Source organism: Hyalella azteca, unplaced genomic scaffold (assembly GCF_000764305.2).
Source record: "Hyalella azteca isolate HAZT.00-mixed unplaced genomic scaffold, Hazt_2.0.2 contig16679, whole genome shotgun sequence".
In the NCBI taxonomy this organism is placed as follows: Eukaryota; Metazoa; Arthropoda; class Malacostraca; order Amphipoda; family Hyalellidae; genus Hyalella; species Hyalella azteca.
The window spans coordinates 166157-183520 of record NW_025946489.1 but is presented as its reverse complement, the minus strand read 5'-3'; the positions used below and the strand labels follow the sequence as shown (position 1 = coordinate 183520).

The window sequence follows — 17364 nt, the reverse complement described above, 5'->3', positions numbered from 1 at the left end:
CCGTTCTGAGTCGTACTTAAACCAAATATTTTAATTTCCTATTGCAACCTGACGTCGAATAGCATTTACTGTAATTCCCTAATAAGTGCCTTCCTTATTTTATTCCTCCTGATGGTTTTTCATCATAGTTTGACGGAACATTATTTTTTATGAAAACTTAGTTAATTTCCAATTACCTTTACATACGTACAAGCTTTAACTATTGCTATTATGCCATTGAGTTAAGTATTTATATCGGTCTACTTGTACTTAAAAATGACGAGCTTCCAGGAAATTTTATCATGCCATCTCAAAAGCATTCCTTGCGTGCAACGAAACTTTAACCCCAAATTGCTAACCACAGATTTCTGGAATCAATGATATTCAAGAAAGAATATTACAATAATACTTTGCATTTACTACGGCAGCAACAAATTTTATCTATGAAGTGCCTAACATCAACGCACGGGACGATAACGAACATAATTTAACTCGTACATGAGAAAATTTACACATTTTTCATAGATAATTTTCAATGTATTTCGGCGATTAACGTACGAATGAGCGAATATTTATGAATTGAAAGGTATAATTGTGAGCCCATAAGCATTAACGGCATATGCTCATGGCACAATCGGCCCTTAACTCTTGCTGAGGGCTGATTTCCAGGTTTAAGCGAACCCGTGATCTTCCTTGATGAAATCCGCGCCTCTCTCGCCGATCATGATGGAAGGGGCGTTCGTGTTACCTACACACAGAAGATTATTTTTATTGATTGAAGGTTATTATAGTAATCTAAAATAAATTAAATATCAAACTAAAATGAAAGAAATAGTAATTAGAAAACTACATTGGTCAGGGAACTATAGATACATGTGCGTCCGTGAAATTCATTTCTTAGCCGGAGCTCCCAGCTAGTTCATAACTTCAATAATGATTGAAGCTAATAAAAACTTTACTTCATCAAGAAAATTCAATCTAATTTCATGTCTTTTTCCGGCTCCGAATGTTTCTAGAAACAAGCGGAGGAAGGATATGGTTTTAATTTCTCGTAAATTTATTATTTTTTACTATCGTTATGCAAAAAATATTGAATTTGAACCAGGCAATAATTGTCAAATTTAAAACCATATTTAGTACCTATTCAGCTAAATGACGCATTATTAATCATATGTGTGAAGGGAATGAAGGCTCACCCGAGGTGATGATGGGCATGATGGACGCGTCGATGACCCGTAGTCCGGAGACTCCCCGAACACTGCGCACAGAATGTGGTACACTACAATATTGTACTCGAGTGAACAGTTAAGCGTTATATTAGAGTATTGGTGGAAAATAATTAGAATATCGCTCTTGCATTCGATATGTATGATCATAATGCATGTTGGTTCTTCTGGAGCAGAGGTTCTCAGAGCAGTCGTCGATGCGGTTATATTCTTACGATACATTGTATTTCGAGATAGATACAGTCAGTTAAGACGCTCATATATTTTTTACTGTACGGTCTCACAGTAACCGCGACTCACAGTAACCGCGGCGTAACGACGCCTTCTGGGTCCGACAAGGGCGCCATCTTGCAGCTGCCGGCACAATGGTAGCTTTGTGATGTCATCCGGCGGATGAAGCAACGCCAGTAATCATCCGATCCGTAACTCAAATGCTTGCACCCAGGAACTGGCTGAAAATTCAGGCATTAAATTAACTATAACCTGGCTTGTAATCAGTAAGCATTTGTAATTATAGTGTAGTATCGTGCAGTTATTTCTATGAATATTTTTCATGGACTAGAACTTTTATTATCAAAATAAAAGACAGGACAAATAAATACATTCAATATCATTCGCTCTTTTCCTCTTTTCTTACGCGATCGTTAAACCTGGCACCGATCCTCTCCCGCATGACTGTATACTAGTGTTCCCTATGGCGAGCGCGAATTTGACTCCTGGAACATACGATACCAGGATTTATGTTACGTTAAATTAATATGTAAATTAACAATTCGAATTTAAAAGCCACCTCCATTTATCAAATTCACAAAATTTAAGTAATACCATATCGAAACTTTCATTCCTGTCAGCCGCTGGCACATGGCCGCCCCAAGCTCCCTAGCGCGTAAATTAGCGGCTCTATGTCCGCTTTCCGCTTCGGTTGTACGAGCGAAATAAGCGTATGATTAGAATCTGGTCACAGACCGAAGAGCTTCGTACGATCGTGGGGCGCACGTATTTGACACCTTATGGCTTCGGTACGGACACGGAAAGTGAGTTAGAAAGGAAAGTGAGTTTAAAAATGCCCTGTCCCTTCCCCCCCTATACTGGGGGAAAGGGAGGAGGCATTTTAATCGCTGTGCGCTATATATACATGTATGTGTAAACTAGATGGAAACTTAAAAATGTATCACTGTGATACAATTAAGCAAATGGCAAGGAAACACGAATTTTAACTGGGAATAATTTCAGTTAATATAACTTTCAACCCCAACTTTCCACATTACCATAACATTCTCTAATATTTACCAGAATGCCAGATTCTCCTACATTGACCGATTAAAACAATCTGCATTATTCACCAGCACTCGACATTCTCACACATTGCCCAAAACAAAACATTCTCTAACATTCACTTGCACTCAACAATCAACATTCTCTTAATCAACATCGCTCAATATTATTACATTTACGAAACAGTCTACCCCATTCACCCGGACCAAACACTCCTACCATTGCGGGTACCAAATATTTGCCATATACGGCAGAACAAATTATTCTTTCACATTAACCAGTACAAACCCTTCTCTTATATTCGCCAGCACCAAACAATCACATATACTGTAAACGTGTACAGCATTCTCCCCTAATAACCACTTGAATCAGTCCTTAAAGTTCTCCCAAAATATTTGCAAACAACAGCCTAGTGTCTCTACAGGGCTCTATTTAAGGGGACCGGCTACCTAAAATTTACAATTTTGGCGTTTTTCGGTTTTTGTGCTCATCTGAAAGCTGGAATTCTGCTCTTTCCAATGGTACCACTGCCATCGCTGTACACCCATATTTACGTTCATGACGTCTCTTTAAAGGGAAGCGGGTAGGAGAGTTCTTTAAGTAATTAGATATAAAGTAATTAGCTGCTGAAATCTTTGAATATAGTTTCTACTTGAGTTGTGCTGCAGTTACATGCTTAGTCTCATCTTAAAGCTGACATTCTGAGCTTTCCAACGATACTACTGCGATCCATGTACGGCAATATTGACGCAGATGGCCGGGCTTTAATGGGGGGCGGGGGGTGGAGTTCCTTCACTAAATAGACCTTAGAAAATTAAAGCGGCAAGACTACATATCTTGGTGTATCTGGCATCTGAGCTCAGTTACCCTCCTAACATTGTACGTAGAGGTGCGCTATAAGTTGCTGCTAGCATCCTTGAGTGGATTAAAGCTACAGAAGCCTGTAGTTTGGTATCCATGCTACATTGAGTGTCTATTTCGAGGTGCACGGGACTTTGTCGCGCCGTCCCGAAAAGTTTGAAAAGTTCAACTTATTGTCACGGAAAACCTATCTACTCATACAGTTTTCAAGCTACAGCAATGAGAGTTATATCATTCGATTCGTAAATACCATATCTATCGACCTAGCCATCGCTTTTTTTGAATTTGTGCATGGTTCGTCTTATATATGGGGGATAAGGGGGGGAGGGGGTGAAAAAAGTGAAAAAATGGGAAAAACGCGCATAAAAAAAACTATGGGGAATATGAAAAAAAGGGATGGCAGAGTTGATAGGTATGGTCTTTACGAATCTAATGATATGTGTCTCGATATTGTAGGACGATATTTGTGGGAGGAGATAGATTTTCTATAGTACCCGTTATTTGTCAGTTTTCTATGAATATCACGTTTTCTATCAATTTTTTCGAAAAATTCATATAAGTAAAATGTTATTATTTTTACATTTTACGTATGTATGTGAAGTTTCATGATGATCGGATGATAACTGTAGGAGTTATAGGCTACCTCGGTTTTAGGTAGCCGGTCCCCTTAATCATTTCAACATAGCGCAGATTCAAAATGGCAGCTAATTCCTGTGTTTCCAGTTATGAAGTACGACGCATGTTTTTTAAGTAAGTACCGTTTTGTAATTAAAAAAAGACGTGCAAAGATATAACAATAATTTTATTTTTACATGGAAGCCTGTACCTTAATCTACTTTTCTACATAATTTCCTTGAATATTGAGGCTCTTGTCATAACGTAGCTCCAGTTTTTGAATACTCTCCTGATAAAATTCTGCATCCTGACTTGTTAACCCCTGCATCACAAATGTCTTGACTTCGCTATCGTCTTGAAGATTCCGACCGCCCAGGTGTTTCTTCAAGTGCAGGAATGAATGGTAGTCGCTGGGCCCCAGAACAGGGCTGTATGGAAGATGATCTAGAGTATCCCTTTTAGATGATTTGACGAGACATTTGGTCTGATTAGCCACATGTGGACGGGCATTGTCATGCAGCAATTCAATACCCTTACTCAACTTGCCCGTCTTCTGTTCTGGATTGCTTGACGCAGATTTTTCAATGTCGCACAATAAGACGCTGAATTGATTTTCTGATGACGAGGCAGAAACTCCACTAGGAATACTCATTTTCTGTCCCAAAAAACTGTGCACATGAGTTTCCGGCAGAAATTGTTTGCTTAAAATTCATTTTTTTGGGTTATGATGAATGTCGTCATTCCATGGATTGTTGTTTCGATTCTGGTGTGACGTAGCTAGGCCACCCATGTTTCGTCACCAGTAACAATTTGGTCTTTAAAATCGTCACCTTCATTGTGGTAGCGCTCAAGGAAAGTCAATGCACTCCATAAACGTTGGGTTTTGTGCAAATCCGTCAACATTTTTGGAACCCAATGTGAACACAATTTCCGCTAATTCAAGTTCTCGGTCATGATGCGATACAAAACACTACGAGAATATTGAGGAAAGCAGTCGGACAAAGACGGAATTGTAAAGCGTTTGTTTTCTCTCACCTTTTCGTCCACTTTCTTCACCAAATCTTCATTAACGACCGAAGGACGCCCACTCCGTTCTCCATCTCCGTTTGTGCGACCATCGTTAAATGCTCTCACCCATTTCCTTGCCATTCCACCGCTCATAATGTTTTGTCTGTAAACTTGAACGATCTCACGATGAATATCGGTCGGTTTCACGCCTTTAGCACTAAGAAATCGTCTAACAGCCCGTACTTCGCAATCAGCGGGACTCACGATTGTTGGAGGCTTCTTAAACACTCAGTAAACAACGTATTCAATGAAGAATCAGACAGTAATGGCGTCAGTGCGTAGACAAGAGATGTTGGTAACCAGCGCGTATGCGCGGAACGCCGACCGGCCGTAGCGCTGCGGCGGCGGAATCACGAAACGGTACTTACTTAAAAAATATTCCTCGACATAAAATGTAATTAATTGTTCGCGGTAATGCAGTTCAGGGCGAGACGAGACTTGCGTGCATTCCTACTTCTTCCTGCATGCGCGCGTCACATCCAGTGTAATTTGCTATCGACTCGTTATCTCACGACACGTCACTTGTATTTACCGTCAATCGAAATGTTTTGCACGAGTCTACAAAATTATGCCTACAGTTGTTGTTGTGAAGAGTAGCTCAATTTCTACCGTCGAAATTTGAGTTTTAATTTGTGACCTTCAATCCTAACATTGCCATGTTCAATTGCAAGTTCGGAAATTTATCCTCTAAGCTGGATCCATTGAATAATTAATTGAAGGGATTGTGTAAACCGCACCACAATATGATACAATAATTGTGCGGTTCACAATCTTGTGAACCTCACCTCAACATATTAAAAATTTGTAGACCTTGTTTGTATAACCGAAGGTACATTGTTCTATGCCTGTCATCAGGCAATGCACTGTCATTACAATATCATGCAGCGTCATCCCAAAATCATAGTTACCCGAACATTCAATAAAAAACTTGTAGACATTGAATGCAAAATCGAACGTTCATTTGTTGCTTTTCTGCCAATTAAAAGCTTACATACTAGCTATGTGTCTTATGATAAGAATTTGATATTTATCTCTTGGAGCTACATGCATTAATTTTTCACTGCCACGTACATACAAAGTATTTTCCTGCTCTTGCACACCTTAATCACATTTTCATGCCTTCAAACCGCTTGTGGTTTTTAAATATGGCAAAATAAATTAAGATATTTTTGTCCTATAATTGATGAAATTGCCATCTAACTACTAGTACTACGTAAACTCAAAAAATTGGTTAAGTCAGTTCTCATCTCGTTCCATCGTACGACTTAACAAATGTACGCGTGGACATACATCGACGCTATTCCATGAGTGGGAGATTGTCATGGTTCACTCAAATACCAGTGTCTGACATGAGACAGCCTGACCAGCTGAGATTTTTGGTTATATTACGCAGATTTGGCCCATCGTGCAATCGACTCCCGCAATGAGCTCGAAATTTTCAGCCGGGTAGGGAAGGAGACCGATTTGCACCTGATACACCTCGAAGCCGAGTCAGTGAGGCACGGGGCGACCCAGAATGGAATCAGAATTTCGACTCGGTTTTACTAGAAAATTGCAGTTAAACATGGGAATTCTGATGAGAATCCTGAATTTACTAGAAAGGCTGGTTATGCTTCACGAAACTATCGTTTCCTTTACTTCCAAATTTATAATATTTCACTTGGCTAAAATATTGTATAAATTTGAGGATTCATCATTATTATCCTGACACATTCATTAGCAATATTATATTTACAATACATCCATTGATGTCATTCAAAATACATAAAATTTCAATTGTGAAAGCTTTAACAGTTTTGAAATGAGTTGGACTAACCCTCCAAAAATAGTTCAACATCGTCCGGGTGGCTGAGGAAGTTGGGATCGATCAGCGGAGGATCTGCAGGATCATTTGACCGTAGCGTGATCGATCCGCGGCTTTTCGCTACAGTTAACATCGGGCCAATGATGAAGCCTTCCTGGCCCTGGTACGGCTTGAAATAGTCGTTGTACACCTGCAATAATAATATTTTTTCTTCAAATGTTCCTATTTGAATGAAGATTGTCGTCCATTGTAAGAACGATCGAACGAACCGCGGACGAAATATTTGGTCAAAAATATTTAGAACATTTGTAATATTTTTGGCCGCCAATATCTTTGATTTATTTCCATGTTATTCAAATGTTATACGTTGAAATTGTTCAGAATTTCTAATGTGAACTCTCTGCTTCAAAAGACGAATCCGGCTAGAGTTTTGTAGTAGAATTTTCTTCAAACTTTCCTTTTTAGGAAAAACTTATTTGCCATATTTAGCTTCTGTAATTGTTAAACATCCGTCATCGCCGATTACGGTACAATGGGTGTAGAGTTTCAAAGCTTCAGTGAGATGTTCATTGTTCATTGTTCAGGTGAAAATAGTATTCTACTTAAGCAAAGGACCCACCAGAAAAACTTCCACATTTACTAACGGATCTTTCTGAAACTTCACACATATATGTAAAACCGAAATACAAGCAGATTTTGTTCGTGTGACTTTTTCGGAAAAACTAATAGAAAACGTGAAATTCATAGAGAACGAACAAAAAAAGGGCACTTCAAAAATCTATCTCCTCCTACAGTTTTCAAGCTACAGCCATGAAAGATAAACCATTCGATTCGTAAAGACCATACCAATCGAGTAACGAAGCCCGATTTTTTTATTTTTGCCTTAGTTTTTTTGCACGCATTTTCCCGTTTTCTTCTCATTTTCTTCAGATTTTCCTCCCTCCCCCCGATTTTGACTCCAAAATATGCACAAATCTAAAAAAGAGCTTTGTTACTCGATAGGTATGGTCTTTACGAATCGAATGGTATATGTCTAATCGCTGTAGCTTCAAAACTCTAGGAGGAGATAGGTTTGCCGCGACAACAAGTGTGAATATTCAGGAGAGCGCGACAAAGTCCCGCACGCATCGCATTAGACACTCAATGTAGCAAGGAGCTCAATGCTACTGGAGCTTGATTCCAGTCAAGGATGGTGGGAGCGGCTGCATGTGCACCTCCTAATATGACGCCAGGCGGGTAACTTAGGTGCACCTCAAGCAGACACTCTATTTAAAGTGCTCGCAGCGAATTTCCTCCTATTCTATTTGTTAAAGAACTCCCCCACCCCACTCCCTTTCATGATCTGTCGTGAACGCATAAATCAACGTACAGAGATTGCAATGGTACCGTTGGATAGGGCAGAAAGTCAGCTGATGAGACTAAAAACCAGAAAGCCAAATCCGAAAACTTTAGGGTAGACGCCCCCCTTAAAATCTACGCCATCAGAAAGTAAAGTCATAAAATGTATAATTTAAAGATGTACTAACACATTATCAACGAAATTATGAATTGTTGTATTAAAATGAGTTGCTTTAACCTCTCTCTTGAAGCCGACAGTGGGCGAGATGAGCAGACCGAAGTCGACTCCGAGAGAGAGCGAGGCAATGAGGAATTGAATGTCCGGGAAGGTCGGGTCGCCCTCCCGCAGGCGCACCCAAGCGTTGCCTTCCATCCCGAAAGGTGCACTCAAAGGACCTTTTTCAGTACGGTAAATTTTAACAATACGATAGTAAAATACTTGAATTACTGCGAGACAAGACGAAGTAATGCAAGGCACGTGGCGCGCTAGAAAAATGATACGATTATCAAAATGTTAACAGAAAAGTCATGGATTTTCAGGTGTGTGCAAACTGAGACTTTAGGCTTGTTAAGTGTGTTCCCTGGCAAACGCGTCTAATCCGTCTATGTCAACCCGTCTATGCCAACTCTCTGCATGAATGGCAAATTTAGCACGGTAGCAAACTACTCCAATTATTGACGGGCAAAGCGAATGCACAAAGTAATTGATCAGATCGTATCGGTGATGTGCAATATGCGTTTCGTTGATCATTATAATATTTCAACACAATAACTTTTAGGTTTAATCAAGTGAAGAGTGCAAGACTCGAACAAATAGAAGTATACTTTCAGCACCTGATCTTTTGGTGATGTACTCAATTTTTGACGCTGGGCTGAGCAGGCGCTGCAAGGAGGTGGCCATGCCCTTAGGAACATACCAAGAAATTCCAAAAATGGTGGGATGGTCCTGAAAATTTTGCCCGACTCCGGGTAGGTCGACCAGAGTGCGAATCTTTGAAAAATTTTCAAACTTGTGTTAGAAAGGAAATCTAAGAAGAATGCAATGCCGAAAATTAGTTGATCTACGAGCGATTGAAGTTTATGAAGGAATGAACTTTATCAAAAATAATTTGCACAGATAGCAAAGATGATTTAACCAGAAAGAGCTACAACCTGAGTGGTGTATCGATTTGTTCATGATTCAAAAGCTTCTGTATAAATTCTATTAAAAAAATACCGAAATCATTGATCTTTAGGGGATCTATATCACAAATAATCAAGGCATAATGGGAACAAACTATTTAAAAATTCATGACTATGATAAGCAAATACGATGAAATGACGTGTAGGAGCTATAGTTTATGACGTCTATTGTATATTTAAAAAACAATGCCTTAAGCAATCTTTGGGAGATTCATTAATCAAATTATCATGACATAATGTAAACAAATTATAATGATTTATACCCAAGACATCCAAATCAAGTGTAATGACGTAAAAAATACAAGAGTTTAGCGCGTCTCACCCCCAGGGCCTCGAGGTGCTGTCGCGGCCCCACGCCCGAGAGCAGCAAGAGCTTCGGCGAGTCCAGTGTCCACAGCGCCAGCGCTCAGCACGACCTCCTTGCGGGCATACGCGCGACGCACCTCCAGTGCAAATCAACAATTAAATGGAGAAGTAATAATAAAAATTATTGAAACGTCCTCTAAACATGGTATATAATAATAATTATCTAAATGTAATTAAACGAGGGAAATAATAATCAATGTCAACTGCAAGTTTGTTACAATTAACTAAAATTCCTCGGATCTACAGCGCTAGGAAATGTTATGGGAGCCCTTAGCTATTAAATGGAGGAATAATTGACAGCTAACGAGTTAATTATACTAACAATACAGACGTTCATAACAGACGTTCACTTGTTCATCAAGTTCGCACCATGTCTTATAATTACACGTCATTACTCGTACATCTCCGAGGATATCTTATATCATGAAAATTTGGCAACAGTATGAATAGATCAACAATGATATAGCATTGGAGCCTAATTTCTATTCAATTCGATGGGCGAAAAATTTCAGGCTTAAATAAGTTTTGTCTCGCCGCACTCGATTGCGATGTTTGTACTCGACGCCGATGGCGCGAAGGGTTCGATCGAACAAAACCTGCAACGATGAAATTCAAAAATTAAAAATTCACAACATTGGCTGTACTTTCCAGAAAAAAATGTATTATCTGTTACAAATTATTACTTATTAAATGAGAGCTCGATGTTTTTGAACGTGACAGTTGAATTGATGTTTGTTTTAACGGCTGGCTGTGTTTTGGCATTTCAGTCTGATAACGTAGAGCGTTGCTTTACTCACTTATTCAGTAAATTTTAAACATAGTGTTTGAAATTTTCTAAACTCGTTCATCCTCCATTAAGTTTACCGGATCAGAAATTAATGTTGAAATGTTAGTGTTACCTTCAGTTGCTCTAAATAAATTTACTAAGAAAGAATATTCTTGCCTTCGTAACTTGTGAGTCCGACTGTATTCTGAGGTTGCGTCTGTGCAGATTTGGTTTAATGAAAGACTCGGCGGCCGACTGCCGCAGTCCGTCCTTCACGGTCACGTCGGGGGTGTTGAAACCTGGACCAAACTTTTCTCGTAACACGATCTAAATATTTATTTGTAAACTTCCTTAATGATGATCTTTATACTCATTGAAACTTTCTTTTCAACAATTATTGGTTATAATCTGCATGAATCCGTCACGTAACAAAAGAACACAAATCATGGCATACTCATGTTAGCTAAAAAAATAGTTCAGTAACTTCAGGAATATGATAATGTTAACACGCACATATTTTGATTGGCCATTGACTGCCATTCATTTCAACCTTTCATGGAAATTTTGTATTCCTACCTCTCTCGCATTACCATAAACTGAACTAATTTGATTCGTTACAGTTCAACAACAAATCATTTCTTGCCAAAGAATAAGTTGATATTTACTGGCATCGATACGTTTTGTACTAAACCGTCGTAAAATTTCTCCTTTGTGTTTCACAAACTGTCGCAGTACAAATTCCTCCAACCGTAAAAATACTGCAAAACGAAATGTTAAGCCCATATCTTGCACCCATTTTGGACTGTAAATCCTGACGTGAAGTGTCATAATTCAACTTCATCCAGTCGTAAAAATAAAGAGAAATAATTTGTCAAGCCCTCATCCCGCATCCACTTATGATGGTAAACCATAACGTAAACTGTCATAATTCAACTCATCCAGCCGTAAAAATACAGCAAAACAATTTGTCACGCCCTCATCCCGCACCCACTTATGATGATAAATCATAACGTAAACTGTCATAATTCAACTTCATCCAGCCGTAGAAATACAGCAAAACAATTTGTCAAGCCCTCATCCCGCACCCACTTATATACCAGGCACTCTACTCTCGGCCGGCGGGGCACCTCCTGCCTCCAGAACCAGCACCTCCCACGCCGGGTTCTCCGACAGCCGAGCCGCCACCGGGCTGCCCGCAGATCCCGAGCCCACTGTCAATTGTCATCGAAATTTTAATAATTTTAGAGGCATTACAAATGTGATGGGATTATTATTTATAATTCAGACCCCACTGTCAATTGCGGTTGCCAGAGTATCAAAATTTGAATGATTTGAGATCACTTACGGTACTGAGATGGATGCATTAATATTTAAGATCCGTGAGTCATATCGCGTGTAAAATGTTTAGCAAATTATAAAGGGTATGAATATAATAAAGTTCATTTTACTTGCTTTATCTGGGACTTAACCATCATCATAACATTATTGCCAGCAATTGATTTCCCACTCACCGATAATGAAGTCCACAGTGACGTCATCCTCTACGATGTCCGTGGGGAAATTCGCTTGCCCGATCAGTAATTTCGCTGTGAATCCAAGTAGGGCTGCCATAGCAGCATTAATTACCGCCTGTCCCATTCCTGAGTCTCGTGTTTTAGCCCCAAATTAAAATAAAATACTCTTCACTTGATACAACAATCACTAAAATCAATTATGAAAATTTCGCTTGGCGGCTAACAAAATTCATTTTCAATTATTCATACATGAAGGGTTCATAATATACATAGGCGCTCTAGGAACTTAATAAATACTCTGTGTAAACAATTCATACTGAACGTTAAGAAAACGTACATTGGATTCTTACTTTATCACTTCTAGACACAAAATTATGCCCTGGCGCTGGAACTTCCACACCGTTTGCTTGTAGATGAATTTCTTCTGTCTGTTGTAGATGAGCAGTACTCGGAATCATTTAACTACAGTTCACAATAGTAATTAAGTTGTCCAGTAATTTAAGATAATGATTGTATCGTTTTACGATATCCGGCAACTTAATTGAAGAGAATTTTTTCGGCTATTGACCGAAACTCGTAGCTGACGTTTTTCAATTAATTATTTAAGGTAAAAGAAACTTTCCTGGCTGGACCTAGCCTTAGTAAAATTGTAAATAAGTGTCTAAAAAAACATTTTCCACAGCTCTAACCCTAATTCTAACACTTACCTAACGAGATTTTTGTTAATTAGCATGTCTCATAATAGCGTTCATCTTTTTTCGTGTCGCACTATTAGCAAATACGAATCATAGGTAGATTTTGCGACATTGGTACATTCCGAGACAGTAATTGCGCGACATTATGCCGCACAATGTGCCAAAAATGTCGCGCTATCGTCGAAAGTATGAGTATATTATACATATATATATATATAAGAATTTTGAACAATTACCGGACAAAATCGAGTCCGGTTATTAACTCTGTAATTAGTTTGTACTTAAAAACCGGACACGAAAATAAATGAACTACGCTACCGGACATTCTAAAAAACGCCAACGGGTTAGAGTTAGGGTTAGGTGTGTATACAACCCTTCTTTACGTTGCTTGACACCTTTCTACTAAGGTTAGGTCCAGCCAGGTTAACTTCGCTTACCTCAGTGCTTATAGGAGTACTTCTATTGTATTCTATACAATTTTTTACACTCAAATCAAAACGCTCAATGACAGCTGTTTCAACAGAATAACTCTGAGTTAATAAACGCTCATGAATATTTTGCAATATCTTGTTTGGTTTTCTTCAGTTTTCCTGCTTCATTACAGGTATCTTAGAGGGTCATTTGAATGTTCGAACAATGTTTGCATCTCGTAGCACTCGAGTTGAATTTTAAGTGAACCGCTTATTTTATAGAGTTAAGGGCCCATATAAATAAGGATCGCTGGAGGTTTGATCAGGGAGTTGCACTGTAAAGTTTGAGGTTTTCGTTGAACATTAGTGACCATTATATTCGTGAAGCTTCATTGAACATTTTATTCGTTTAACCTTATTCAAGATTTTATTCGTTAAACTTTTTTTAACACTATATTCGGTGAACATTTTTGAACAGTATATTCGTTGAACGTTATTTCAGTCTTCGTTCCTATAAGAAAGTGAACTATTGGACCTATGTCCTGTGTCGCTTGAATATATCATCGTTTGTATCATGTCATGTATCGTAAGTTGCTCATCAACTGACTACTAATCGAAAATCTATCAACAATTTTGAATAGGAATGAAATCTGTAATGAATCCACGGTTTAAAGCCCAATCCATTGCCTGATTTCTTTGCCTTTCTGAAAAGAGCATGAGGTGGCTTTGCGTGTACAACTACTTAATTACAATTACAAGTTAAATGATGTTTTTAATTTTGGGAGAGAAAGCTTTAAATAGTGCATAAATGCTTAGAGGGACCATTAAACGAGACCATTACTTTGACAATAATTATTGATCCTCAAAATTTACTTGCTCGATGATTCTTTCATTTGATTTTTATCAAAGGGAATCTTCAAATACTCTTCCCTAAATAGAAAATCTTTTCAATACCAAAATATGGCTGTAAAAAATGGTCAGAATTATATGTTATTTTCGAAAAAAGTTAAATTTTCATTTTTTAAAATCTTTTCACAATCATTATATTGTAAACATACGAGTATTATATGCAAATTAAAACTCAAGCAAGCCATTGATCTTGAGCCGGCCTAGGAGAATCTAAACCACAGAATCCAACGAATTATCCAAATACGCATTCGATATTATGTTATTTTTTATAATCTAAGTTGCAAACTAAGTTGAGTTTTTCTAAGGTGAAGGCTTACAATACGGACCGCGTCTGTCGGACGCTTAGAATACGGACCGCCTGTTTGTCAGACGCTTAAAATAAGGACAGAGTATCTGTCAGACGCTCAAAATACGGACCGCGTGTCTGCCGGACGCTTAGAATACGGACTGCCTGTTTGTCGGACGCTTAAAATAAGGACCGAGTGTCTGTCGGACGCTTAAAATACGGACCGCGTCTGTCGGATCGCGCAGAACCTCACTTAGCGACGCAATCCAGACTTGTAAGCGAGCAAGCGAGTGGAGACCTACAACTGACGCAGACAAACAAGGTCGTTACTAAGGTCAATTTTTGGTCATTGGGTCAGATATCGTGAGCCCGAAAAGAACCACTAAAAAAGATATCGTGAGCTAATTGAGTAAAAACTTACATTGTGTACATTGGATTACATTACCGGATTTTGATTTAGAGAGAAATTTCATTTAATGACCACGCGATTACTTTTCACAAGTAAAGGCTATTTTAATTTCACTTATATTCTGCTAAGACTTGGCATGCGGGCTGCAAGCATTCGCTAGCCGGAGGTACTGCAATAAGAATTGGCGTGGCTGGCAAGACACATTTGCTTACGAGCTTCAGCATTAAATTCCCTACAATATTCATCGAACAAATTCTTGTTTCAGACGATCTAGTAAATTTTGATCTTCTAATTTTTTGCTGAAATTCGTGTTCTCGGTATAAAATCTTTTTTTAAATCTGTTTCCATGGAGCTAAGAGTGATTATTAGAAATTATTCTCAAACAAAATACTATCATGAATTATTTTTGGGTTGGATTTCTGGGGAGAACTAGTGAGAAAAAAATAGTACTTGGCCGACCGATGCATCCTACTGGTTATACAGAGATAAAAAACTATTCACCGAAAACCTGTTACAGGTGCTGATATCGGATGCTGAAGTGTAGCTCTTACCTCTGATGTAGAAAGTTTAATCAAGAATACGTACTCTAACCTCGGCATATTAATTTTATAATTTATGTCAATCATTAACACGTTTCCATGCGGGTACGTTCCATCGAATGGCTGTTCGATTTGCACAAAATATTTTATTTTTATTCATCTACTCCTATTTCTGCTTATATGTCAATTTATTTTTTGTTGCTTCAATAAATAACGTGAATATTAATGCGTTTCGTTAGCTCGCAGGGGTGCGCCTGAGCAACTAACTCAAGGTCCGGTGTTCAGGGACCTTCCAGCATCGTTCCCGGGACTCCAGCATCGTTCCAGCATCGTTCCCCAACAAGTCACGCATATGATGGTCGTGTTGCCAACGAAGAGCCAAATCTGACTAAAGTAAGATACACAGGCAGGATAAGTGGCAAAAATTTAAGAATTTTGTAGCTCATGCCTGAGAACTAGATTGTTTTTAAAATTGTTTCGTGCGAATGAGAATTTGTTCATCATCGCATTGTGAGGTGAATACTGAATTTTAGGTATAAGTTCAATTCCCCACCATTTGATACAATGTTCCTATGATTCGTGATGCTGTAAATAAAAGTACCATACAACAAAACGACAACGTTTCATTTTTCCTAAAAACTCTGTGGTGTGATAACTCAAAAATGTCAAAGCCTATATGTGCGAATGGAAATAATGTGCCAACCTTTGAAAAACAGTTCGACGTCATCCGCGTGGCTGAAGAAGTTAGGATCAATAAGCGGACGGAGGGGGAGGATCTGCAGGATCATTTGACCGCAGCGTGATGGATCCGCGGCTTTTGACCCCCATCAACATCGTGCTGAAAAGGAAGCCTTCCTGGTATCTGGTGTACTTATTGCAGTAGCCGTTCTACAGCTGCTCGATTGCAACTTATTTGCGCCAGGCAAATGAAGTAGAAATAACGTTGATAACGAGTTTATTTCGTTGAAACGAACGCGCGTTAAACATAGAGCTGTCTGTAATGGCGGTAATTGAATGCATCCACCTCTAACCCTCATCTATGAATTATTGTTGCAAAAAAAAAAAAATGACACTGTATTCTTAAATTTAGCAGGGTGAGTGGCTAAAAAATTCGCATGCTGTGACGCGATTAATAAATTACGGAGTTCAGGATTATATTTTAAACTTTATAGTGTTTTATGTCCTCTAATTATGTTTCACAAACTTCGCAGTTATCCACGGCGTCGTTTCTACCTGATCATTTGAGTTATTCGTTGACGATGACAGTTTTTTTTATCGCTGAGCTATACCAGAAATTGCCAACTAAGTGTCCTATATCCCAGCTAGAGACTTTCATGCGTGGCGTCGTTATAAAGACTATTGGATTAGCCGAAGTCGAGGGCATACCTAACTGGAAAATTCTTGATCGCGTGGGGCGGGCATTTCATGGAACGTAAACGTTCTACGCACCGTAGTTGAGCTCCTCAACTATAGAAGTTTGCGGTCAGAGGATAGACGTCCTTGAATCTATAGCCATGCAAAAGATTTAATGTTTAGGTGCGGACGAAGGGGGAGTTATTTATTGCACGGCGCTAATATTAACTCAGTGTCCGGAGTTAACGTTAATACCAGCTGATGTCAGTTACAAATTCTACACAACATTCTACACTGAAAGCTAAACGTCAATACTGAACGATTTTTAGAACATTTTTTCTTTGGCAGATGCTCGAGAATATGCGCGGCAAGTGTGTGCTGTTACTTTAACAATAACAACGCAAATTAAATTTATGATTAATATAGAATAATGTCAAACAAAGATTCCATGATTTAATTTGCCGATTTTCTGGCTGGGCGCATGTAAAGGTATGTAATCATTAGCAGTGTAAAAAATCTTGCGTTATTCAAAATTAACTAATTGTTTGATGATAAATCACGTTCAAAACACAAGCTAAACTTGGCAAGACGGACCGAAAACTTTGGCTTTTGAATGTTATCAGTTGAACAGACAGAAATAATGTACAGGAAAATCATTTACCTTTTAAATCTTTTTACGGAGTTTACAGATGGTCAAAATAAATTTGTTTAACGCCGATTTGCCTGGAAAATTTAATTTAGTCAAGTCAATCCAACACGTGAATATAAT

At 38.6% G+C, this 17364-nt stretch overlaps 1 pseudogene; it reads right to left on the bottom strand.

Moving 5' to 3' along the window:
* Nucleotides 1-12290, bottom strand: LOC108667520 (annotated as a pseudogene).
* Nucleotides 12291-17364: the final 5074 nt, after the last annotated feature.